This window comes from Anomaloglossus baeobatrachus, chromosome 7 (genome assembly GCF_048569485.1).
Source record: "Anomaloglossus baeobatrachus isolate aAnoBae1 chromosome 7, aAnoBae1.hap1, whole genome shotgun sequence".
Taxonomy (NCBI): Eukaryota; Metazoa; Chordata; class Amphibia; order Anura; family Aromobatidae; genus Anomaloglossus; species Anomaloglossus baeobatrachus.
The window spans coordinates 200,956,674-200,983,261 of NC_134359.1; positions in this window are offsets into that span (position 1 = coordinate 200,956,674).

A 26,588-nucleotide genomic window follows, 5' to 3' on the forward strand; every position below is an offset into this window, starting at 1 on the left:
GGAATCTTCTTCCTGTACATGTCACTTTACTACCCACCTCCTGCGTTTATAGCTGCGTTTTTGGTCTTAGAAACGCACCAAAACGCACCTATTTGCGTTTCTCATTGCATCTTTCAACATCCCATTGCACTCAATGGATGAAAAGCGCAGTGAAAAACGCGGGAATAATTGACATGCTGCGTTTTTGTGGCACCACAAAAACGCAGCTGAAAAAAAACGCTGTGTGCAGACAGCAAAAATGAAAACTCATAGACTTTGCTGGGGAAGCAAAGTCATGCAGTTTTCTGAGCAAAGACGCAGCCGAAAACTGCGCAAAAACGCACTGTGTGAACTTACCCTTATGCTGTTAATGGATTACCAGTGACTCAGATAGGGTTCAGAGAGGTAACCATAAAAGTGGGGAGGGTAGAGCTAAAAGGCCAAGGATTGATTGTAGTTGAAACTTATGCTAATGAGAAAAATCCACAGATGATTTTGGGTACAAATGTAATTGATAATGGTTTGGGGGAAGTGCTGTTCTTAAGGCCTCTTTATGGGCTATGATTTATCTGACGATATGTCGTCGGGGATCACGGTTTTCATGACGCACTTCCGTCATCGTTAGCGACGTCGTTGCGTGACACCTATGTGCGACTCCGAACGATCGCAAATAGGGTGAAAATCGTTGATTGTTGACACGTCGTTCAGATTCAAAATATTGTTCGTCGTTTGGAACGCAGCAAATATACTGCTATGTTTGACACCCTGCCAATGACGAACAACATCCACACGACCTCCTTGGTCAAACAATATATCGCTGAACGATGTAGCGTCGTTTGTGGGATGTGTACGTGTGACGGCTACAAAACGACCTATGAGTGATCTCGGCAAATCGTAACGACGATCTGGGCGTGTCACATCGCTAACGAGATCGCTAGCAATATCGTTGTGTGAAAGCAGCCTTTACTACAACAGATTGCTAAAACTGTCGGCATCGGGCAGCCTAGGGTCCTGCAAAAAGAAATCAGAGCCCTCCTGCAGAGGCAACAGGTAAACCTATCTAGTGGGGAAATTGGTAAGGTACGGGTAATAGACTCCGGCCCTATTGTAATACCCCCAAGAAGTGAAATGATGATATGGTGTCAGGCAGTAATAGGCCTTATTACCAAGCAATGGTGGAGCCCATATACTCAGAAAACTGGTCTACAGTCCTGACAGCCCGGGGGGTGGTTGATATATGCAAGGGAAGGGTACCCGTACGAGTGCTAAATTGTGGGGAGGAGGAAACTAAATTGCCCAGGTACGCCACCATTGTCAAATTGTTTACTGTCACCAATGACTCCATCCAGGCAGTAGAACCTTTGACCTCATCAGAACCAGCAGAGGATAGCAGTTCCCAAGAACAGTTAGAGGATTGGTGTCAGAAACTGCATGTAGGCACTGATTTCACTCCTTCTCACCAGAAATAAGGAGTTTATTGGATAGCACAACAGTATGAACAGGTTTTCAGTAAGCATCCATTAGATTTTGGGAAGATAAAAGGGGTGCAACACCATATCCCCACAGAAGACCATTCCCCCATTAAAGAGAGACTTCGGCCTATCCCACCAGGTCACTATCAGTGTGCCAAGGAAATGTTGAGAAACATGTGTGACGCCCCTGGACTATCGGGTCGTCACAGGGTATTGCACAATCTTCCCTCCCATGCAGTATTCACCTCCTCCTTGGTTTAGGGTCCCTAACCATATGGTGTTGCCTACATCAGCTAATCAAATCCTAGATACACCCTGCACCACACCCACCAAACACACCAGTGGACGGCTTGAGTGGAATAGAGTCGCCCACCTGGGGGGTTCGGGAGAGGGAGGTCAGGAGTGTTAAAAGGAGAGAGTCGGGTCTGAGAAGTGAAAGTGAGAGGAGGTCCTGGGAAGCAATCTCGGTGGTAGACGGTCTTCTGGGCCTAGAGGAGCTGGACTCCCGATCGTGGCAAGGGGGACGGATCTGTCGAGGAGGACAGCCGGCGGCCTTGCACCATCACCAGGCTGGGAACAAGGCACGACGGAGTACATGAATCCTAGGTCAGGGAGTAGCTTCAGGAAACCCGATAATTTACCCAAGGAGAATGGAGCCTTCCAGATCCGTTCCCACCTGCTCTAAAATCGGTGTACTAGCGCAACGAGGGGGATAGGACTTTCCACTCAAAACGGTCCAGAAAATCCGAAGCGTGAACCCTGAGAGCAAGCTCCCACACTTAGCCATAGTGGGGAGCGGGACTCGGCAAGTTTCACACTACTGGAACCACCTAAGAAGTTAACTTAGTACCAGGAGGCAGGTCACGGATCACCAGGCAGCACCATTGGGGACGGGACCCGAACTAAACTCCCCTCAGCGGCAGCGGTGTCCAGAGACTTGTTTGACCAGTTGTTGGTGTCAGCTTAATGGACTGAGTGAGTACAACAGTAACCCCCTTGCATCCAACGGTACTCCCCCTACCATCACCGAGTCCCGGGGTATTCCCCCTACCCGTGGAGGGTCACAACATCTAGCTGCCCCATTCCATCATCCCCGGGTACTCCCATCTGCAGCGGTGGTACTCCTAATTAGCACATAGCACAGGTGGCGCCACAAACTCAAATACATACCCTGTAAATATCCCCCCTTCATTTGAGTGGCCACATGATCCCCGGGTCCAGAGACCCTCGAGCCACCGTGGATTCGGATCCGAGCAGCTCGGCTGCTGCCACGGGGGCGGCACACATGAAGGAGGCAGAGGTTATCAGAGACAGTTGTAGCCCCTGGGCAGCTCTACTGGTCCCGGTTAGAAAGAAGGAAGGCACCATGAGGATGTGTGTAGATTATAGGCAAATAAATTGCATAACACATAAAGATGCTTACCCATTACCCCACATAGAGGAGTCACTTGCTGCACTGAAAGCTGCTAACTACTTTTCCACTCTACTGTAGATCTCACTAGTGGGTATTGGGAGGTCTCTGTTACAGAATAAGACTGGGAGAAGACTGCCTTCGCAACACCCATGGACCTGTGTGAGTTCAATAGTATGCCATTTGGACTCTGCAATGCACCTGGAACATTCCAAAGACTGATGAAGTGTTGTCTGGGACACCGCAACTTTGAGACAGTGCTACTCTACCTGTATGATGTCATAGTGTATACCTATGAAGAACATCTGAAACACCTAGCTGAGGAATTTGAAGCATTGTCCAAATATGGAATGGAGCTGAAGCCATCAAAATGCCATTTGCTCAAACCAAAAGTCCAGTATCTCGGGCATGTGGTCAGTACAGAAGGGGTGGCACCAGACCCAGAGAAGATCACCATCATCAAGAACTGCCCTAGACCGACCACCGTCAAATAAGTACTTCAGTTCCTGGGCCTAGTAGGGTACTACAGGAGATTCATAAAGGGCTATACGAAGATGGCAGCACCTTTGCAAGAACTCCTGGTAGGCCAGGCCAAGAAGGGCAAGACTTCTGGTCCTCCATTTGAGTGGGGTGAGAAAGAAGAGAACTCCTTCAGGCAGATGAAGTGGGCACTAACTGGTGATGAGATTCTGGCCTATCCTGATTTCAATTTAACAACAGAAAATGCTATTGGGAAAGTTCAAAAAGTGATTAACTCGTGTACAATACAATCCCTTTAAAAATCAATCTTTATTAAATAGTTTTAAAATCGCCCAGGTGAATTAATCCAAAATTTCAAAAGATAACTCAAATACTTATTTGATAAAAAGGGGAGCTACTATAAATCAGGTACAGCCCAAAATTTTCAAGTTATATAGGCAGATATGACCATAATAAGATGACAAGCCAAAACAAGCCTCTCTGCACTCCAGTGACCCTAATATGTCACTATGTCTGGCCCTGCCTATCAACGGAAGGTATGACGCCCTAAGTTAGCTGGGCGCCCCCGTTCCTCGACGGCTGACCCTCACTCTCCCTAAATAGCCCTACCAATATAATGATAACTTCTGTACCTGTTACACTTGATGATTACAACACAGTATGATACATCATATTCTATTTTTACTTGGAGGATTAATACCTCTATGTCAGTAAACCAGGTACAGAACAAATGACATCTGCTGCCACAATAATCTCACAGCATGTCAAACCAATATAATGATAATTTCTGCACCTGTTACACTTGATGATTACAACACAGTAAGATACATCATATTCTATTTTTACTTGGAGGATTAATACCTCTATGTCAGTAATCCAGGTACAGAACAAATGACATCTGCTGCCACAGTAATCTCACAGCATGTCAATCAAAGAGCAAAATGAGGATAAATGTACTTCCCTCAGGTTGATGCTATGTATATGGCCTCGACGCGTTTCCCTGCCCGTCATCGGATCATCAGGAAGCCCAAGGGGATTGATAGCAGAAGGAAGATTCCAGCATCATAATATGTGATAGTGGCCGGCGCCATTAAATCTATGGTTTAAATAAGCCAGACCAAGATCTAGAAGTCCATCATAGTGGACAAACACTGCAGGCTTCAGTCCCCAAGTTGTTACTACGCATGTCAATTCATTTCCAACACTAGATCGCTCAAAAACTCCTGCAGGACGCTGCTGCGCATGTCTTTGATGTAGCAGCCCTAGCGATCAATCAGCCGATTGCGTCGCCGTTACTAACAGGATGACCTAACAGGATGATCCCCGGAGGGGACGCTATTGCGCATGTCTGTGATGCGTCCCCAGCGGCCAATCACCAGATCACATCCCAGTTACCTGGGAGATGATATCCCGTGTTTCCCGGACATGTCGCTACTGCACATGTCTGTGATGCTGCGTCCGTCCCCGGTGGCCAATCACCGGATCGCATCCCAGTTACCTGGTAGATGATATCCCGTGTTCCCCGGATGTGACGCTCCTGCGCATGTCTGTGATGCTACGTCCCTGGCGGCCAATCAACGGATCGCTTCTCAGTATCCTGGGAGATGGTGTCCTGTGTTGTTTAGTTAAACAACACTGCGCATGCTCAAAGGCCATGCGTTCCGACAAAACATGCCCGGTGGCCAATCCCCAAATTGCATCGTAGTAACCAGTGGATGAAATCCCATCCTCCTGGTTAGACGTCACTGCGCATGCTCAGAAACCTGACGCCCCAGGACATCACAAAGAGTGCTATCACACGCTATCAACATGAGCAGCAGCAGCCAATCCATAACAAGAGTTGGTCCTATAAGGGGATAAAATCATTGGCTAGTAAACTAGTGTCCGAAACTAATTGAATAGTTTGAATGAAGCGTACATTACTACATTGACCACAGGATATCCAACTGTGGTATAACAGTAGATTCTCCATAATGTAATTACGCTTTGATTCATTAGTTAAAGGGGACCCTTTTCTTTAGATTGATAAAATTACATTATGGCAGCTTAATGACATCACTGATACTATATGTATTACCATCACTAAGCTGCAACAATAGCAATACCAAACAGCCTGTCACAAAAGGGTCTAACTCAATTGACCCCTGGACGTAAACATAAATGCCTCACGCTACCGCGTGGAACCAATAGACCCCAGTTTCGGGTCGATATAGGGTCAGAACTAACCAGAATCTCAAATTCCAATACTCTGGACTGTCAGGGTGAAGCCCTCTATGCAATAAATGGTGTATAATTCAATCTCTCATTCAGGCCATTCGGGGTCTGGGATTTGAGACGAAAGATCCATTGGCATTCTTTACGTAAGATCCTATTGTCACAATCCGCACCCCTCGGATTCCGTCTAACAACCTCGAGAGCACAGAAGTGAATAGATTTGGGGTCACCCTGATGGCATTCCCACACATGCCTGGCGATGGGAGTATCCCTTTTATGCCTGATGTCGCCCACGTGTTCCCCCATTCGCCTCCTCAGCTCCTTGGTTGTCTTCCCAACATAATCGCGGGGACAACTACAGCTTGCCAAATATACCAGCCCCTCACTCTTGCAGTTAGCAAAATCTCTCATGTAGTAACGTCGGCCTGTACTCGCACTGGTGCAATATTTCAATTGCGAAATCCATTCGCAATATTTACAGCCACCACATTGAAACGTGCCCAGGGTCCAACCAAGTTCTCCCCGGCACCGGTTGACTGTAGTGGCTGTGCACCAATTGATCACCAATAGAGCCCCCTTTCCTATACGTAATCATGGGGTAAGGTGGCAGAACATCAGCAAGATCTGGATCGGCTCTAAGGATCCCCCAGTGTTTACGTAAAACTCTGAGAGATCCTTTCAGACAGGTTATCGAATGTTCCAATGACCCTCATTGGGCCACTCTCCTCCTCCACCTTTTTGCCAGTCTGTAACAAAGAGCTTCGATCCCTACCTGCCGCATGCTGAAATGCCCCATGTAGAACGTGCTGGGGATAACCTCTTTCCCTGAACCTCTTCCTCAGGTCATTGGTCTGCTCAAAGAATTCCCGATTCCCCGAACAATTTCTCCATGCCCTGAGGTATTGGCCTTTTGGTATGCCCTTTTTTAATGGTAATGGGTGGAAGCTATCCCAGCGTAGTAGATTATTAGTTGAAGTGGGCTTGCGGTATGTCTTAGTTGATAAAAGGCCATCATCATTTTTAGTGATAATAACATCCAAAAATGGGAGTTGAGATTGGTGAATTTCACTGGTGAATTTGAGATTAATTTCATTTTGATTAATACACACAACAAACTGATGGAACTCTTGTGTGGTACCTGCCCAGATTACTAAGACGTCGTCTATAAATCTCCCCCAGTATAGTATCAGGGGAGCCCACCATGGGGTATCGACGTTAAAGATGGTTGTTTCCTCCCACCAGCCTAGGAACAAATTGGCGCACGAGGGGGCGCATGAGCTCCCCATCGCCGTGCCCCTAAGCTGGTGGAAGTACTTACCATCAAACAAAAAATAATTGTGTGTCAACACAAAATCTAGCAGTTCCAAAATCAGTTTGTTGTGGTCTTGCAAGTAAGTTGCTCTTGAACGGAGAAAATGGTGAACCGCCTTAAGGCCCTATGAGTGAGGAATTGAACTGTATAGGGATTCGACATCTATTGATGCCAAAAGGAAATCCCCCTCAAAAGCTATATCCTGAATTTTCAGGAGTAGATCAGACGTGTCCCTAATATAGGATGGAAGCGATGTCACAAAAGGTCTCAACACCCTATCCAGGTAGATACTTATCTTTTGGGTCACTGATTCCACTCCTGAGACGATCGGGCGACCTCTGAGGGGGGTTAGGCCTTTATGTACTTTGGGAATGGCATAAAAGGTGGGTATCATCGGGTTCCCTGGTACCATGAATTCATACTCGTTTTTAGATATCAAGCGCCTATCAAGGGCCATGTCCAATCTCCAAGTCAATTCCTGACCAAAGACATCCGTCGGGTCCTTTTCCAGAACCCTATAGGTGTTTTTATCCCTTAGCATGGTGTAGCACATTTCCCTGTAAGGCCCATGTTCCATAAGAACCAGATTCCCACCCTTATCCGATGGTTTCAAAATAATATTTTGATCTTTTCCAAATTGCTGTAATGCCATTCTTTCTCCCTCTGTTAGATTATCTGGGCCCTCAATATACCGTACCCTGCTCAGCTCCTCCTCCACCACCCTGATGAATATGTCGATGCTACTCAAATCACTAATCGGAGGTTGTCTCCGACTCTTTTTCCTAAGGTCGGTGAACGGACCCAGGCCCCTGGCAGTCTCCCCCCCCTCAAGCAACTCTGTCAAGGTATTAACCACTCCCAAATCCTCCATGTCAATGCCAAGTTCATCACATTTTTCATGATCGTTATTTTTAAAAAACTTGTGCCACTTCAACTTACGACCAAACAGATCAATGTCCTTTGTCCAGCCAAACTTGTCAAATGTTACTGGTGGTACAAAGGAGAGACCCTTTTGCAACAATGAGATCATATCTGCTGTGAGTTGGCAGGATGACAGGTTAATAATCTGGCCTGAATCGAGGTTCTTTCTCTCTATTGCCGTTTCCGTAATTCATAATGGTCGGAAACTCCTTTCTCTAAAAAAGAGGAAGAAGATGAAGAGGCTAAGGATCCAGGTGCACCAGAAGAAGCAGGTACCGGAGTGTGTCCCACTTCCTGGCCTCCTATGGCACCATGCTCTCCTGGGCCCCCCAGACTCATGGCTTGATGACGGTTCCCCCACCAATTCATCCATCTTCCCCTATGTGGTCTCCTATTTCCGCTACCCTTTCCTCTTCCTCTATATCTGTTCTCTCTGAGTCCGAGGTCTCTTGTTCCGAAGAGGAAATATCCGTGTACTCAGGTGCCGTATAACCAGTATTGAAATTATAAGCCCTTTTATCCCTGAAGTCACCAAAGTCCCTAGAGAATTGTTTTTGTTTTCTTCTCTTCAGGGTAATTTGTTGCTTTTCAATGTTGTTCTGCAGAGTTGCCTGTTTTTTTGCAAACTCCGATTCCGTTTTGTGTTCCAGGGCCTTCTGTCTCAGAATATCTAACTTGTTTGTAGACTCACTGAGATTTTTCCTCTCTTTTTCCAGCACTAGAGTCATCAGTCGGATAGAAGAGGCTACGTATTTTCCCACACCAATAGAAAATCAGGATCCCTCAATCTTGGGGCTGGGGGGATATTAATGCGTAAGCCTCTAGGCCAGTCATGGCGAACCTTTTACAGGCCGAGTGCCCAAACTGTAGCCCTAAACCCAATTTTTTTTCCGAAGTGCCAACCAATCCTATTATGTAAATAATTGATTGTAACCTTTGCCGTCTTCTCTTCAGCAGGGGGCATCACGCTCGTGGTTACCACACATTGAAGCTGAGCCACTGCCCTTTCCAGACACAGGAGTTGGATTGATCTTTCTGGAAAAAATTGCAGCATATTAGACAGAGATTTTAGCATGGAATGCAATCAGATGTCACCCTGTAATCCACATCTACATTTCAAAGTCTGAACATCTTGAAATCCCATAAAGACATATGAGTTGCTCCCCTCCACCTTCATTGTGTAGTTATGTCCCCATTCCTGGCCACTTCTTGGTAAACATGTCCCCCATCCTGATATATTTTTTCCACATTCTGGTATATTTGTCCCCCATCATGGCCCCATCCTGGTAAATATACCTCATCCCAGCATATTCCCCATCCTGGTAAATGTACCCCATTCTGGCAGGTTCCCCCATACTGGTAAATGCACCCCATCCTGACATATTGCCCATCCTTGTAAATGTTCCCCCATCCCGGCATGTACCCCATTCCTGGTAAATATCCTCCATCCTGGTAAATGTTCCCAATCCTGGTTAATTTACCCCCATCCAGGTAAATGTACCCCCATCTGTCCCCCTTCCTAGCATGTACCCCATCCAGATAAATGTCCCCCTTCCTAGCATGTACCCCCATCCAGGTAAATGTCCCCCTTCCTAGCATGTACCCCCATCCTGGTAAATGTCCACCTGCCTAATAAATGTTCCCCTTCCTGGAAAATGTACCCTATCGTGGCATGTTTCCTCCTTCCTGGCATGTATGTTTTCTCCATCCTGGCATGTATGTTTCCTCCATCCTGGCATGCATATTTCCTCCATCCTGGCATGCTTGTTTCCTCCATCCTAGCATGCATGTTTCCTCCATCCTGGCATGTATGTTTCCTCCATCCTGGCATGCATGTTTCCTCCATCCTGGCATGCATGTTTCCTCCATCTTGGCATGTATGTTTTCCCCATCCTGCCATGTATGTTTTCCCCATCCTGCCATGCATGTTTTCCCCATCCTGCCATTCATGTTTCCTCCATTTTGGCATGTATGTTTCCACATCCTGGCATGCATGTTTCCTCCAACCTGGCATGCATGTTTCCTCCATCCTGGCATGCATGTTTCCTCCATCCTGGCATGCATGTTTCCTCCATCCTGGCATGCATGTTTCCCCATCCTGGCATGCATGTTTTCCCCATCCTGGCATGCATGTTTCCTCCATCTTGGCATGTATGTTTTGCCCATCCTGGCATGCATGTTTCCTCCATCTTGGCATGTATGTTTTGCCCATCCTGGCATGTATGTTTTGCCCACCCTGACATGCATTGTTCCCCATCCTGGCATGCATGTCCCCCCACCCCATGCTGGCATGTGTGTTCCCCCTCCCTCACCCCACGCTGGCATGTGTGTTCCCCCTCCCTCACCCCATGCTGGCATGTGTGTTCCCCCTCGCCCACCCCATGCTGGCATTGTGTGTTCCCCCTCCCCCACCCCATGCTGGCATGTGTGTTCTCCCCCACCCCATGCTGGCATGTGTGTTCTCCCCCACCCCATCCTGGCATGTGTGTTTCTCCCCCACCCCATGCTGGCATGTGTGTTCATTCCCCACCCCATGCTGGCACTGTCCCCCCCATCCCCACCTTGGCACAGCCGCACATGAGTTATAAAAAAAACCCAAAAAACATAACATACAACTCGCCTTCCTGCACACGCTCCCCCGCTGCGTGCCACTGGGTCCTCAGTTCCCACGCGGCCAGAACACCTAATAACGCCGGCGCCACTCACTGACGCTCCTCCGTCTCCTAGGCAACACACCTACAGCCTGGGGGAGGAGGAGTGTCAGAGCGAGGAGAAATGTCTCCTCCGCTCCAACACAGCTTTGATCTGCCGGTGCCACCGCACCAGCAGATCAAGGCGGCGGGATCAGGCGACAGCACGCGTGCCAGCAGAATGGGCTCTGCATGTTCCTGGTGGCACGCGTGCCATAGGTTCGCCATCACTGCTCCTGGCACTATATTATGCTTAATGTAGTTCTCGATGGTTTTCACTTCCCACCAAGCCCTCTGATTCTCATAATTTTCATCCTGTAAATCTTTGAAAATTGTTTTAAGAGAAATATTGATTGTATTACCTAACGGTACACCATCAATTGCAAAAACCTCCTCTGTGTCCTCCAGCCAATTATTGGAATTTACAGGACCAGAAAGAAAACCCGCCATATATAGACAGTTTAACAACAGAAAATGCTATTGGAAAAGTTCAAAAAGTGATTAACTCATGTACAATACAATCCCTTTAAAAATCAATCTTTATTAAATAGTTTTAAAATCGCTCAGGTGAATTAATCCAAAAATTCAAAAGATAACTCAAATACTTATTTGATAAAAAGGGGAGCTACTATAAATCAGGTACAGCCCAAAATGTTCAAGTTATATAGGCAGATATGACCATAATAAGATGACAAGCCAAAACAAGCCTCTCTGCACTTCAGTGATGCAGTGATGTCGCGGGCGGAGGAGGGGACGCTGTGCTCTCCCACTGCTCGGGTCCGGCCGCTGCTGCTGTTGCTCGGTTGGTGGCTCGAGCGGTGGGCCGGATCCCGGGGATACGAGCGGCGCTCCTCGCCCTTGAGTGAAAAGGGGGATTTTGATGGTGGGGGTTTTGATTATTGTCCGTGACGCCACCCACGGTTGTGGTGATATTGGTGACACCACCGCTGCTCTGGACGGGGATCCCGGGAGCGGTGACAGGGAGCAGCTTTGTTCTTAGTTCTCCCCTCCGTGGGTGGGGGGTTGGTTGTCCCAGGGCCCGATGATGGGGTAGGGATAAATGGCAGGCGGGTTACGGGGCCTGGCGAGGTGCAGGGTCGCGGGGGCAGCGCTGTGCCGCACGGCACGGTGGTACTCACTCAGCCAATGATGAGGACACAGCTCTCGGTAAAACACACGGCTGGATGGACGGGTCCCACAGATGGCTGCGGCGTTGTTTTCTCCCGGCAGGTTGATGGTGACTGCCTTTCCCTGCACTTAGATACGGTAGATGGTTCCAATGGGTTCCCACCGGTAACCCGCTCCCCGGCTTGGATATAGGCCGGAGGAGCCCCTTTTGCCCACAGGCGCTGGCCCTGAGAAACGGTTGCCTTGGCGGTGGCGGTGTCTCCCTCACTTGGTTGGACTGTTGCCTTCTGTCGGGACTTGGCTGTTGGGAAACCCAGGAGGTTCCCTTCACTAACGAATTTGGCAAATTCACGGCGACTCCTAGCCTTTCCGGGGTCTGTAAGCCCCTGCCAGATGGTGCTGACTTCTCTTTGTGTACCGGTCCGGTACCGCTGGGCCACCGCCCGTCCACGGTCCTTACGGTAGACTCCAATCGGTCACTCCTGCAGACGGTCACCACCGTCTGCCAACCTTGCTGATCTGTCCGGGCTACACACCCGGACCAACTTCTGTCTGCTCATTTACTACTTTCCTCCTTCCACTTTCACTTCTCCAACCGTCCTCACTCCTCTCCAAAACTAAACTGTTTACTTTTCCAGGACTGTAAACTCCTCGGTGGGCGGGACCAACCGCCTGGCCCACCCCCTGGTGTGGACATCAGCCCCTGGAGGAAGGCAACAAGGGTTTTGTGTTTGACTTAGGTGTGCCTGCTGGGAGTGTGGGGTGTGTTGGTGTTGTTCTCTGTGGCCCCTGGCTTGTCCAGGGCGCCACAGTGACCCTAATATGTCACTATGTCTGGCCCTGCCTATCAATGGAGGGTATGACACCCTAACTTAGCTGGGCGCCCCCGTTCCTCGACGGCTGACCCTCACTCTCCCTAAATAGCCCTACCAATATGATGATAACTTCTGTACCTGTTACACTTGATGATTACAACACAGTATGATACATCATATTCTATTTTTACTTGGAGGATTAATACCTCTATGTAAGTAAACCAGGTACAGAACAAATGACATCTGCTGCCACAATAATCTCACAGCATGTCAAACCAATATAATGATAATTTCTGCACCTGTTACACTTGATGATTACAATACAGTATGATACATCATATTCTATTTTTACTTGGAGGATTAATACCTCTATGTCAGTAATCCAGGTACAGAACAAATGACATCTGCTGCCACAGTAATCTCACAGCATGTCAATCAAAGAGCAAAATGAGGATAAATGTACTTCCCTCAGGTTGATGCTATGTATATGGCCTCGACGCGTTTCCCCGCCCGTCATCGGATCATCAGGAAACCCAAGGGGATTGATAGCAGAAGGAAGATTCCAGCATCATAATGTGTGGTAGTGGCCGGCGCCATTAAATCTATGGTTTAAATAAGACCAGACCAAGATCTAGAAGTCCATCATAGTGGACAAACACTGTAGGCTTCAGTCCCCAAGTTGTTACTACGCATGTCAATTCATTTCCAACACTAGAGCGCACAAAAACTCCTGCAGGACGCTGCTGCGCATGTCTCTGATGTAGCAGCCCTAGCGACCAATCAGCCGATTGCGTCGCCGTTACTAACAGGATGACCTAACAGGATGATTCCCGGAGGGGACGCTATTGCGCATTTCTGTGATGCGTCCCCGGCGGCCAATCACCAGATCGCATCCCAGTTACCTGGGAGATGATATCCCGTGTTTCCCGGACATGTCGCTACTGCACATGTCTGTGATGCTGCGTCCCCGGCGACCAATCACCGGATCGCATCCCAGTTACCTGGTAGATGATATCCCGTGTTCCCCGGACGTGACGCTCCTGCGCATGTCTGTGATGCTACGTCCCTGGCGGCCAATCAACGGATCGCTTCTCAGTATCCTGGGAGATGGTGTCCCGTGTTGTTTAGTTAAACGACACTGCGCATGCTCAAAGGCCATGCGTTCCGACAAAACATGCCTGGTGGCCAATCCCCAAATTGCATCGTAGTAACCAGTGGACGAAATCCCATCCTCCTGGTTAGACGTCACTGTGCATGCTCAGAAACCTGACGCCCCAGGACAACACAAAGAGTGCTATCACATGCTATCAACATGAGCAGCAGCAGCCAATCCATAACAAGAGTTGGTCCTATAAGGGGATAAAATCATTGGCTAGTAAACTAGTGTCCAAAACGAATTGAATAGTTTGAATGAAGCGTACATTACTACATTGACCACAGGATATCCAACTGTGGTATAACAGTAGATTCTCCATAATGTAATTACGCTTTGATTCATTAGTTAAAGGTCTCTCCTTGTTACTGCGGGGACCCTTTTCTTTAGATTGATAAAATTACATTATGGCAGCTTAATGACATCACTGATACTATATGTATTACCATCACTAAGCTGCAACAATAGCAATACCAAACAGCCTGTCACAAAAGGGTCTAACTCAATTGACCCCTGGACGTAAACATAAATGCCTCACGCTACCGCGTGGAACCAATAGACCCCAGTTTCGGGTCGATAAAGGGTCATAACTAACCAGAATCTCAAATTCCAATACTCTGGACTGTCAGGGTGAAGCCCTCTATGCAATAAATGGTGTATAATTCAATCTCTCATTCAGGCCATTCAGGGTCTGGGATTTGAGATGAAAGATCCATTGGCATTCTTTATGTAAGATCCTATTGTCCCGATCCCCACCCCTCGGATTCTGTCTGACAACCTCGTCGAGAGCACAGAAGTGAACAGATTTGGGGTCACCCTGATGGCATTCCCACACATGCCTGGCGATGGGAGTATCCCTTTTATGCCTGATGTCGCTCACGTGTTCCCCCATTCGCCTCCTCAGCTCCCTGGTTTTCTTCCCAACATAATCGTGGGGACAACTACAGCTTGCCAAATATACCAGCCCCTCACTCTTGCAGTTAGCAAAATCTCTCATGTAGTAACATCGGCCTGTACTCGCGTTGGTGCAATAGTTACATTGCGAAATCCATTCGCAATATTTACAGCCACCACATTGAAACGTGCCCAGGGGTTTCCTGTCCAACCAAGTTCCCCCCGGCACCGGTCGACTGTAGTGGCTGTGCACCAATTGATCACCAATAGAGCCCCCTTTCCTATACGTAATCATGGGGTAAGGTGGCAGAACATCAGCAAGATCTGGATCGGCTCTAAGGATCCCCCAGTGTTTACGTAAAATCTGAGAGATCCTTTCAGACTAGTTATCGAATGTTCCAATGACCCTCATTGGGCCACCCTCCTCCTCCACCTTTTTGCCAGTCTGTAACAAAGAGCTTCGATCCCTACCTGCCGCATGCTGAAATGCCCCATGTAGAACGTGCTGGGGATAACCTCTTTCCCTGAACCTTTTCCTCAGGTCATTGGTCTGCTCAAAGAATTCCCGATTCCCCGAACAATTTCTCCGTGCCCTGAGGTATTGGCCTTTTGGTATGCCCTTTTTTTAATACTAATGGGTGGAAGCTATCCCAGCGTAGTAGATTATTAGTTGAAGTGGGCTTGCGATATGTCTTAGTTGACAAAAGGCCATCATCATTTTTAGTGATAATAACATCCAAAAATGGGAGTTGAGATTGGTGAATTTCACTGGTGAATTTGAGATTAATTTCATTTTGATTATTACACGCAACAAACTGATGGAACTCTTGTGTGGTACCTGCCCAGATTACTAAGACGTCGTCTATACATCTCCACCAGTATAGTATCAGGGGAGCCCACCATGGGGTATCGACTTTAAAGATGGTTGTTTCCTCCCACCAGCCTAGGAACAAATTGGTGTACTAGGGGGCGCATGAGCTCCCCATCGCCGTGCCCCTAAGCTGGTGGAAGTACTTACCATCAAACAAAAAATAATTGTGTGTCAACACAAAATCTAGCAGTTCCAAAATCAGTTTGTTGTGGTCTTGCAAGTAAGTTGCTCTTGAACGAAGAAAATGGTGAACCACCTTAAGGCCCTCTGAGTGAGGAATTGAACTGTATAGGGATTCGACATCTATTGATGCCAAAAGGAAATCCCCCTCAAAAGCTATATCCTGAATTTTCAGGAGTAGATCAGACGTGTCCCTAATGTAGGATGGAAGCGATGTCACAAAAGGTCTCAACACCCTATCCAGGTAGATACTTATCTTTTGGGTCACTGATTCCACTCCTGAGACGATCGGGCGACCTCTGAGGGGGGTCAGGCCTTTATGAAATTTGGGAATGGCATAAAAGGTGGGTATCATCGGGTTCCCTGGTACCATGAATTCATACTCATTTTTAGATATCAAGCGCCTATCAAGGGCCATGTCCAATCTCCAAGTCAATTCCTGACCAAAGACATCCGTTGGGTCATCTCCCAGGTAACTGGGATGCGATCTGGTGATTGGCCGCCGGGGACGCATCACAGACATGCGCAATAGCGTCTCCTCCGGGGATCATCCTGTTAGTAATGGCGATGCAATCGGCTGATTGGTCGCTAGGGCTGCTACATCAGAAACATGCGCAGCAGTGTCCTGCAAGAGTTTTTGAGCGCTCTAGTGTTGGAAATGAATTGACATGCGTAGTAACAACTTGGGGACTGAAGCCTGCAGTGTTTGTCCACTATTATGGACTTCTAGATCTTGGTCTGGCTTATTTAAACCATAGATTCAATGGCGCCGGCCACTACCACACATTATGATGCTGGAATCTTCCTTCTGCTATCAATCCCCTTTGGCTTCCTGATGATCCAATGACGGGCGGGGAAACGCGTCGAGGCCATATACATAGCATCAACCTGAGGGAAGTACATTTATCCTCATTTTGCTCTTTGATTGACATGCTGTGAGATTACTGTGGCAGCAGATGTCATTTGTTCTGTACCTGGATTACTGACATAGAGGTATTAATCCTCCAAGTAAAAATAGAATATGATTTATCATACTGTGTTGTAATCATCAAGTGTAACAGGTACAGAAGTTATCATTATATTGGTAGGGCTATTTAGGGAGAGTGAGGGTCAGCCGTCGAGGAACGGGGGCGCCCAGCTAAGTTAGGGGGTCATACCCTCAGTTGATAGGCAGGGCCAGACATAGTGACATATTAGGGTCATTGGAGTGCAGAGAGGCTTGTTTTGGCTTGTCATCTTACTATGGTCATATCTGCCTATATAACTTGAAAATTTTGGGCTGTACCTGATTTATAGTAGCTCCCCTTTTTATCAAATAAGTATTTGAGTTATCTTTTGAATTTTTGGATTAATTCACCTGGGCGATTTTAAAACTATTTAATAAAGATTGATTTTTAAAGGGATTGTATTGTACACGAGTTAGTCACTATCCTGATTTCAACTTACCATTCGCCTTATATACTGATGCCAGCAATGGGGGATTGGAAGCGGTACTATCTCTGGTGCAGAAGGGCAAAAAACGTGTGATTGTGTGACGCCCCTGAATCTATCAGGGTGTTACATGAAACTGCAATCCTTTGTCTGCTTATGCAGAGCTCAACCCCCCATGGTTCTGGGATCTTAACTGTTGGTATTGCTTCCATCAGCATCCAAATCCTAGCCACACCTCACACCACACCCTGTCAGGCACACCAGTGGGTGGTCTAGCTGGAAAAGGGCTACCTGCCTAGGGGTCAGGCAGACTGGTGGGAGGGACATAGTAGTTGTAGAGTAGCCCTCAGAGAGTGAGGTGATGAAGGGAGTTAGAACTCCCTGGGAGACTTTGGCTACGTCGCAGACTGTGGTCTGGGACTGGAGGAGTCGGAGACCCGGTTGCAGGGTATTTGAGAAGGGTGCCCACACTTAATTTTGGAGAACGGTCGGCACCGGAAAAGCTAGTAACCGAACCGGTACCGAGCACGGCAGGGTACTGGACCCTAGATCAGGGAGTAGCTTCACGCAACTTAATAATTAACCTGTGGAGGATAGTCTCTTTATGAACTTTCCCCAAGAGCTCAGAGACCAAAGGCACCAACACAACGAAGGGGATAGGGCTTTCGAGCTTATGCGGCCCACTGAAATCCCAAGTGTCAGCCATCGAGAGCACAGCTCCTCTATATAATTATAGGGAGCGGGACCCCGACAGCTCCCAGGCTGAGGGGTCACTCAGAAGTGTCTAAATACAAGTGCATGGAGGCAGGTCCTAGTCAATCAGCAATACCAACGCATCCCTATACCTCCACCATCCAGTGGCCCGGGGCCTCCCTTACCTGAGTAGGAAACGTCATCTGGCTGCCCCACTCCATCTCCCCCAGGTACTCCCATCGGCAGCAGCAGTACTCCCCTTACCGCGAACCACGGGTGGCTTTACGAACACTAATCCCATGTAAATAGCCCCCTTTCATTTTCAAGTGACCGCAAGCTCCCGGGTACGGAGACCCTCGAGCCACAGCAACCCCGGATCCGAGCAGTCCGACTGCTGCAGGGGCAGTACAATTGCATATGCAATTAGGAAGTTACGTCCTACTGAAAGGAACCCAGAAAACTACAGCTCATTCAAGTTAGAGTTCCTGACCTTAGTCTGGGCTATTACTGAATGGTTTAAACATTATCTAGTGGCTGCAAAGTTCACTGTCTTCACAGATAATAACTCTCTGATCCACCTGGATACCGCAAAGTTGGGTGCACTAGAACAACGCAGGGTGGCCCGGTTGACAAACTATGACTTCACCATCAAGTACCGGGCTGGTTGCAAAAACACTAATGATGGGGTCTCATCAGGTAACCTCACATGTAGGTTAAAATATCTAAACCGCTTTTGTCCTCCTAGACAGACTCTGATGATGAGAAAAGTACATATGTCAGGTGTCCACATAAATATTCTATATGGCTCTGCCCCATGACATTTCACAACCAGAACACCTTTTCATGGCCTATAACCATTAATTTATATGTGCATATTATTACACAAAATCCCTTATCTCAATTACTCATCACTTGTTATTCAGAGGCTTCTCATGAATATACAACATATACCACAACTTAAAGCCTGACTACTTTATCTAGGAATTAGTATGAAACCAATATAAACACACAGGGCCGGCTCCAGGTTTTTGTGGGCCCTGGGCGAAAGAGTCTCAGTGATCCCCATCCACACATAGACATGCACAGATACATACACATACAGGAATACGTACGCATACTTATTTAAAGAGAAATTCACAAAAACACATAAATAGACATAAATCTAGACACAGTCATATACACTGACATACATAGATACACATCATACATGTGTCGCGGGCGGAGGAGGGGATGCTGCGCTCTCCCACTGCTCGGGTCCGGCTGCCGCTGCTGCTCGGTGGTGGCTCGAGCGGTGGGCCGGATCCCGGGGACTCGAGCGGCGCTCCTCGCCCGTGAGTGAAAAAGGGGATTTTGATTGTGGGGGTTTTGATTATTGTCCGTGACGCCACCCACGGTTGTGGTGATATTGGTGACACCACCGCTGCTCTAGACGGGGATCCCGGGAGCGGTGACAGGGAGCAGCTTGGTTATTTCTCCCCTCCGTGGGTAGGGGGTTGGTTGTCCCGGGGCCCGGTGATGGGGTAGGGATGGATGGCAGGCGGGTTACGGAGCCTGGCGAGGTGCAGGGTCGCGGGGGCAGCGCTGTGCCGCACGGCACGGTGGTACTTACTCAGCCAATGATGAGGACACAGTTCTCGGTAAAACACACGGCTGGATGGACGGGTCCCACAGACGGCTGCGGTGTTATTTTCTCCCGGCAGGTTGGTGGTGACTGCCTTTCCCTGCACCTAAGTAGTTTGTACGGTTCCAATGGGTTCCCACCGGTAACCCGCTCCCCGGCTTGGATATGGGCCGGAGGAGCCCCTTTTGCCCGCAGGCGCTGGCCCTGAGAAACGGTTGCCTTGGCGGTGGCGGTGTCTCCCTCACTTGGTTGGACTGTTGCCTTCTGTTGGGACTTGGCTGTTGGGAAACCCAGGAGGTTCCCTTCACTAACGAATTTGGCAAATTCACGGCGACTCCTAGCCTTGCCGGGGTCCGTAAGCCCCTGCCAGATGGTGCTGACTTCTCTTTGTGTACCGATCCGGTACCGCCGGGCCACCGCCCGTCCACGGTCCTTACGGTAGACTCCGATAGGCCACTCCTGCAGACGGTCACCACCGTCTGCCAACCTTGCTGATCTGTCGGGGGCACACACCCGGACCAACTTCAGGCTGCTTAGCTGTCACTTTTCTCCTCTCTTACTACTTTCCCTCCTTCCACTTTCACCTCTCAAACTGATCTGCTGGTTTTTCCGCCTCCAGGACTGTGAACTCCTTGATGGGTGGAGACCAACCGCCTGGCTCCATCCCCTGGTGTGGACATCAGCCCCTGGAGGAAGGCAACAAGGGTTTTGTGTTTTGACTTCGGTGTGCCTGCTGGGAGTGTGGGGTGTGTGGGTGTTGTTCTCTGTGGCCCCTGGCTTGTCCAGGGCGCCACACATGCACACACACACACATTATTTTTATATATTTATCCTGTATATATATTTCTAATATTGGGAAGCCGGCAACAGCCTCACTCACCTCCCGGCTTGTCTAACAGACATGGCCGCACATAGAGCACACTAACACTGCTGTATATACATCACAAGAGAGGCTGGGGACAAACACATTACTGGGGGAATATATATTACTGAGGAAAGGGGTATACAGCAATGGGGGGCATACAGATCTAGAGGAGGGCAGTGACTGAGGTGGGGGGGACAAACAGCTGTGAGGTGGGGGGTGACATGCAGCTCTGGGGTGGGGGGGACATACAGCTCTGAGGGGGTATACAGCACCTGGGTGGAGGGGACATACAACTCTGGGGGTATAGTAGTTTGCAGCCCCCATATTGTGTTTTGAAGCCCCCATTGTCCTCCATATAGTATTATGTAGCCCCCATATGCACTATGCAGCCCCCATATAACATTAAGCAGCCCCCATATAGCACAATGCAGACCTAGATAGCATTAGGCACCTTCATGTAGTATACAGCCCACATATAGCACAATGCAGACACATATAGCATTAGGCACCTTCATGTAGTATATAGCCCACTTATAACACAATGCAGACCCAGATATCAATAGGCACCCTCATGTAGTATACAGCCCACATATAGCACAATGCAGACACATATAGCATTAGGCACCCTCATGTAGTATACAGCCCCTAAATACCACAGTGCAGAGCCAGATAGCATTAGACACCCTCATGTAGTATATAGCCCCTACATACCACAGTGCAGAGCCAGATAGCATTAAGCACCCTCATGTAGTGCAGAGCCCCTAAATAGTACATTGCAGAGTCAGATAGCATTAGGCACCCTCATGTAGTATACAGCTCCTATATACCACAGTGCAGAGCCAGATAGCATTAGGCACCCTCATATAGTACACAGCACCTATATAGCACAGTGCAGAGCCAGATAGCATTAGGTATCCTCATGTAGTACACAGTCCTATATAGTACAGTGCAGACCCAGACAGCACAGTGCAGAGCCAGATAGCATTAGGCACCCTCATGTAGCATACAGCTTGTATATAGCACAGCCTGTATATAGCACAGTGCAGAGCCAGATAGCAATAGGCACCCTCATGTAGCATACAGCTTGTATATAGGCTATATACAAGCTGTATGCTACATGAGGGTGCCTATTGCTATCTGGCTCTGCACTGTGCTATATACAGGCTGTGCTATATAACATAGCACAGCCTGTATACAGCACAGTGCAGAGCCAGATAGCAGTAGGCACCCTCATGTAGAATACAGTGATTAATACTCAGTGGCGTAACTAGAGTTTGATGGGCCCTGGTGCAAAATTTGGACCGGGGCCCCCCTCCACGTACACCGACACTTAGGGTACGGAATAATGACACTGACACTTGGGGTACAGGATAATGACGCTGACACTTGGCTTTTACCCTCAGCACCCAGGTTTTCCATGATCTGAAATCCCTCTATCAGTACCCTGCTTTCCCATGTTCTGATATCCATCTTGTCCTCAGCACCCAGCTTCCCCATGCTCTGCTATACATCTTTCCCTCAGCACCCAGCTTTCCCATATCAGAGCATGGGAAAGCTGGGTGCTGAGAGATGTACAGCAGAGCATGGGAAAGCTGGGTGCTGAGGGAAAGAGCCTTTTTCCCTCAGGACAAAACATTTCCATCCCATACTTGTATCTTTGTCCAAATACTATAATGGCCCCCACATAGCCTTCCGTATAATATAAAGGGTCTCACATAACCCTTGATATATTAGAATGCACCCCCATAGTTCTCCATGTATTACAATGCATTTCCCCAAAGTTCTCCATGTATTATAATTCACCCCATAGTCCTCCATATATTATACTGCACCACATAGGCCTCCAGTTTTATAACGCACACCCATAGTCCATGTATAAGGTAGCCTCCATATTCCTCCATATATTATAATGTAGCCCCCATAGTCCTATATGTATTATAATGTAGCGCCATAAATCATCATATTGTATTATGCAGCCCCATACTCCTCCATGTATAATGCACCCCTATATTCCATGTATAAGGTGTCCTTCATTTTGTATTATGCAGCCCCATACTCCTCCATGTATAATGCACCCCTAGTCCATGTATAAGGTGTCCTTCATGTTTATTATGTAGTCCCATAGACCTCCATGTATCATGCAGCCAGCACCCCCATGCCTCCATGTGTCATGCAGCCAGCAAAATAAAATAACAAGTACCTCTCTTCTCCTTCCAACCCCTGCGACCACGGTAGTTACTCCCCTGCCCCCAAATCTCACACACCCTGCTCCCCATACAGCCTGCACCCCCATATCACACACACTACACCCCCATATCTCACACACCCTGCTCCCCATACAGCCTGCACCCCCCAGATCACACACACTACACCCCCATATGTCACACACCCTGCTCCCCATACAGCCTGCACCCCCATATCACACACACTACACCCCCATATGTCACACACCCTGCTCCCCATACAGCCTGCACCCCCATATCACACACACTACACCCCCATATCTCACACACCCTGCTCCCCATACAGCCTGCACCCCCAGATCACACACACTACACCCCCATATGTCACACACCCTGCTCCCCATACAGCCTGCACCCCCATATCACACACTACACTCTGCTCCCCATACAGCCTGCACCCCCCAGATCACACATACTACAGCCCCATATCTCACACACCCTGCTCCCCATACAGCCTGCACCCCCATATCATACACACTACACCCCCACATCTCACACAGCCTGCACCCCCCAGATCACACACACTACACCCCCATATCTCACACACCCTGCCCACATATCTCACCCTGCCTGTACCCCAACTTACCCCTCCCAAACACTCTGCACCCCTTCACATCCTTCTGTCACAGTCTGCAGCCCTCATATGCCACTCACCCTGCAGCCCCCTTTCCCCTCATGTCCCCTCTTTTCTTATTACCAGTCATGTGTCCAAATCTCCTTCAGGATTCAGTATCTCTTGCTTTCTGCCCGGCATCCTGCGTCTCCTCCCACACAGTCACATGGGCGTGACATCATCGCAGGTCCTGCAGGATGGCTTATTCCGTCTTCTGTGCAGGTCAGGAGCACTCCTGCTCTGCTGCAGCTCAGACACGGCTGGTGGGCCTCTCCAGGTCAGGGGCCCCTCTACTGACACTGGGCTCCCCTGACTCACAGGCCGGCTCCGTGACGGTCGCGCAGTCGGCCACTACACAGCGGCACTACACATAGGGCCCCGGCAGCCGGCTCTGCAGAGTGGCTGCCGGGCCCCTATGTGTACTAGTGCCACTGTGTAGTGGCCGGCCTGTGAGTCAGGGGAGCCCAGTGTCAGTAGAGGGGCGGCTCACTTCTCCTCGTTCCCCCGCTGATCCGGTCTCCTCGGCGCGTCGTCCATTGCTGTCGCTCGCTCTGACCTCTCAGCAGGCGCGCAGTGATGACATCACCGCGGTCCTCTGCAGAGCTGTCAGAACGCCGACAGTCACAGCGGGGAGAATGATAAGAGAGGTAGCGCGCCGCTCACTGTCTCATCATTGCTCTCAATTGTATCGACACCTGCGATGCCGATGCAATTGAAAGCGCGATCCTCGGGGGGGGGGGGGGGGGGGCGGTGACAGCACGGCCACCGGGCCCCCCTGAGTAGCGGTGCACCACTCCTGCCACCGCGAGTGGGCCCCCCCGGCAGCTCAGGGCCCCGGCATTTGACCGGGTTTGCCGGGTGCTGGCGCCGGCCCTGTAAACACATATCCCTAGACCAGTTTATTGCCCATCAAAGATGGCCACAGCAAAACACAGGAAATGTACTTGTACAGAGACTGCATGGTATGGTGGTACAGAATTGGGACAATCAGTTAATAGGCAGACAACAGATTATCGTATTACTCTATTTTTCAACTCTCATCCAGACATGCATGAAAGTCACATAACTTACTGGTAATACTAGAGTTCTTGAACCGTGTATACAGCCTTACCCAAAAATTCGGGAAATCAGAGAGTGAAATAAAGTGTAAAATTAAAACTTCTCACCTTTCTGCAGCTGAAATTTCACTCAAGTGTCCCCAAAACGTTTTCCGAATAGACTGGTTGGCCACTGCTCCACGTTGGGCACCAAAAACTGAAGCAGCTGTTCTGCTCTGACTCAAAAGTCAGCCCTTGGGATCACCAGTGAGGTCCAAACTGAATTAGGCCTCTTTAGGCCTCTTCAATATCGAGCGCTTAGAGAAAAGACTTGCATTCTTGGGGGTGTGCCGCTCCCATGCCAGCAGTCAGTGCTGCTCAGATCCGGGGCCACGGTGCTACTAGAGGGGTTCTCCGGACCTGGGGTTCGCGCGGGCACTCCAAATAAAAGGGGACGTATTTATATGGGATTGGTTGGAAAATGTCTGTGACGCCATCCACGGTGTGTGGTGAGATGTAGCACCACCGCTGCCGTTGCGGGGCTCACCAAGACGCTGGTCTGGCAGCTCGATGTTAACCCCTCCGTGGGTAGGGATGGATGTCCCGGGGCCCAGTGTCTCAGTCCAAAGTCATGGTCCATGAACTGTAAGGGTTTGTAACGGGGTTAACTGTAACTGGGGTAGCCGGGAACCACTATCTTAACAATTTTCTTCTAATCAGGTGAAGTATTTGGTTGATTGGAACGCAACAGACAGACACCACTCACTAAACATGGGTTTCTCTGTACCTGAGTGGCGGCTGGCCTAAGTTGGGGCGTGTGGACCTTCTGAGCCCTCGATTTTCACTTAGGACTGGTGGGGGAGAGGGAACTACAGGTCCCTCTTCCCTAGTGTCAGGTTTAGCTGGTAGAGACCTACGGGGGCGTGGTGTAGGTGCATCCCTGGGCGCCGGTGATGGTGTCTCGCTGATAGACCTTTCTGGCTCTATATCTTCCACGGGTTGTGGGAACATTAAAACGGGAACAATCACTGCTCCATTCTGCGTAGGCCAATCAGCTGGGAAATCGCCCATAATAGTGTGGATCACCTTGTTGGGGATAAGAATTGAGTATCCAAAAATACTTAATTCAGCCATTTCATTGACTCAGGTATATAGTTTAGTAAATGTAAACTAACACACATATTTATGCATGTCTTTGTTCTCTTTTACTAACACGTATATATATGTATATTGCATATTTAGTGCTTTTCCTTAAACACAGTATATACCAGCACATGTAATTTTAAAGATGGCTGCTATATCCTGTCTACACCCGGGACGATGGACAAAGGAATTCTCAAGAGACAGAACTGAACTAATCAAGAAGAGGATATGCAGATTTCTATATATCTTGAAGCCCCGACCTACGAAACTTGATTGGACTAAAACATTGTTTACACCCCTTTACTTTTTGGTCTAGGGGTTTGGTCTAAGAATAAAGTTAGTCTTGCCTCAGCTTCTGTCGTGTGAGAGAGTGTTATAATTGATTCAATTAATTATTATTCTTTCTCGTTGTGCACACACGACATTATAATTTGAAACAGCAGTCAGATCGAAAAGGGATCACTTGTGTCCCATCCTTAACAGTGGAGGCACTGCTGAGATTACCGTAAGAAAGATTGGCCGAACTTCTCTCTCGGATCGAGGAGATAATTTCCCAGTACCCGGAAGCCCCCGACAATGAGAATTGATCACTCTCAATCACAGGTGAGTTTCATGTACACTGTATATGACGATTTACCTGTGACTCAGTGGCCTTTGGCGACAGGTTTGACCTCTGAACTGAGAGGAGTGTTGACGTTGTTGACCCAAACATAGGCTATTATCTTTCCCCGGTAGTCTAGAACAAAGAACGAATCCACACCCATAGGTGTTGGACAAGGGTTATACGATCTGACTGTCTGTATTGCTAAGTTGTGAACGGGGTTTTTAGCCCCATAGAAAGCTTGTAAATTCCTCGCTCTGACTTAGTTCTCAAATAGTTGATTGTCTGTTACTGTTCATAAAGGGCTCAGCTATAGACAGGAACAGAGCGGGGTCGAATTACGCAGCCTACGTCCCAGCATTTCTTTACTGAGAACAAAGAGCAGAAGGAGGGGGGGTCATACATCCATAGCTGCTTGGAGTGTGGAGAAAGGGGGGTAGCAATCCCCAACTGCCGTAGTCTTTACATTGAAAGAAGAGAAAGGGGGGGAGCAGAAGCCCACAGAAGAAGCTACGTCCCTACATTCTTACACTGGAGTGAGGAGAAAGGGGGGCTCTATAGCCCAGGCATGCGGCTGCAGTCTCTACACTCAGAGGAAGCAAAAAGGAGGGGGCTAATGTGAGTGACTAAGAAGGAGTCGAGGGAGAGAGCAGAGAGCCCAGACAGTCTACCAAAGTGTGATTTTGTTTGGAGTTTAGAACATAAACTGGTTAATGCGTTTTTCAGTATTTTGTAATTGTTGGTTTCTTTTTGGAACAGAGAGATAAGGGAATCGGCGTTTCCGCCAGTGTTATAACACATCGATTTTCGTGTTCATAGCC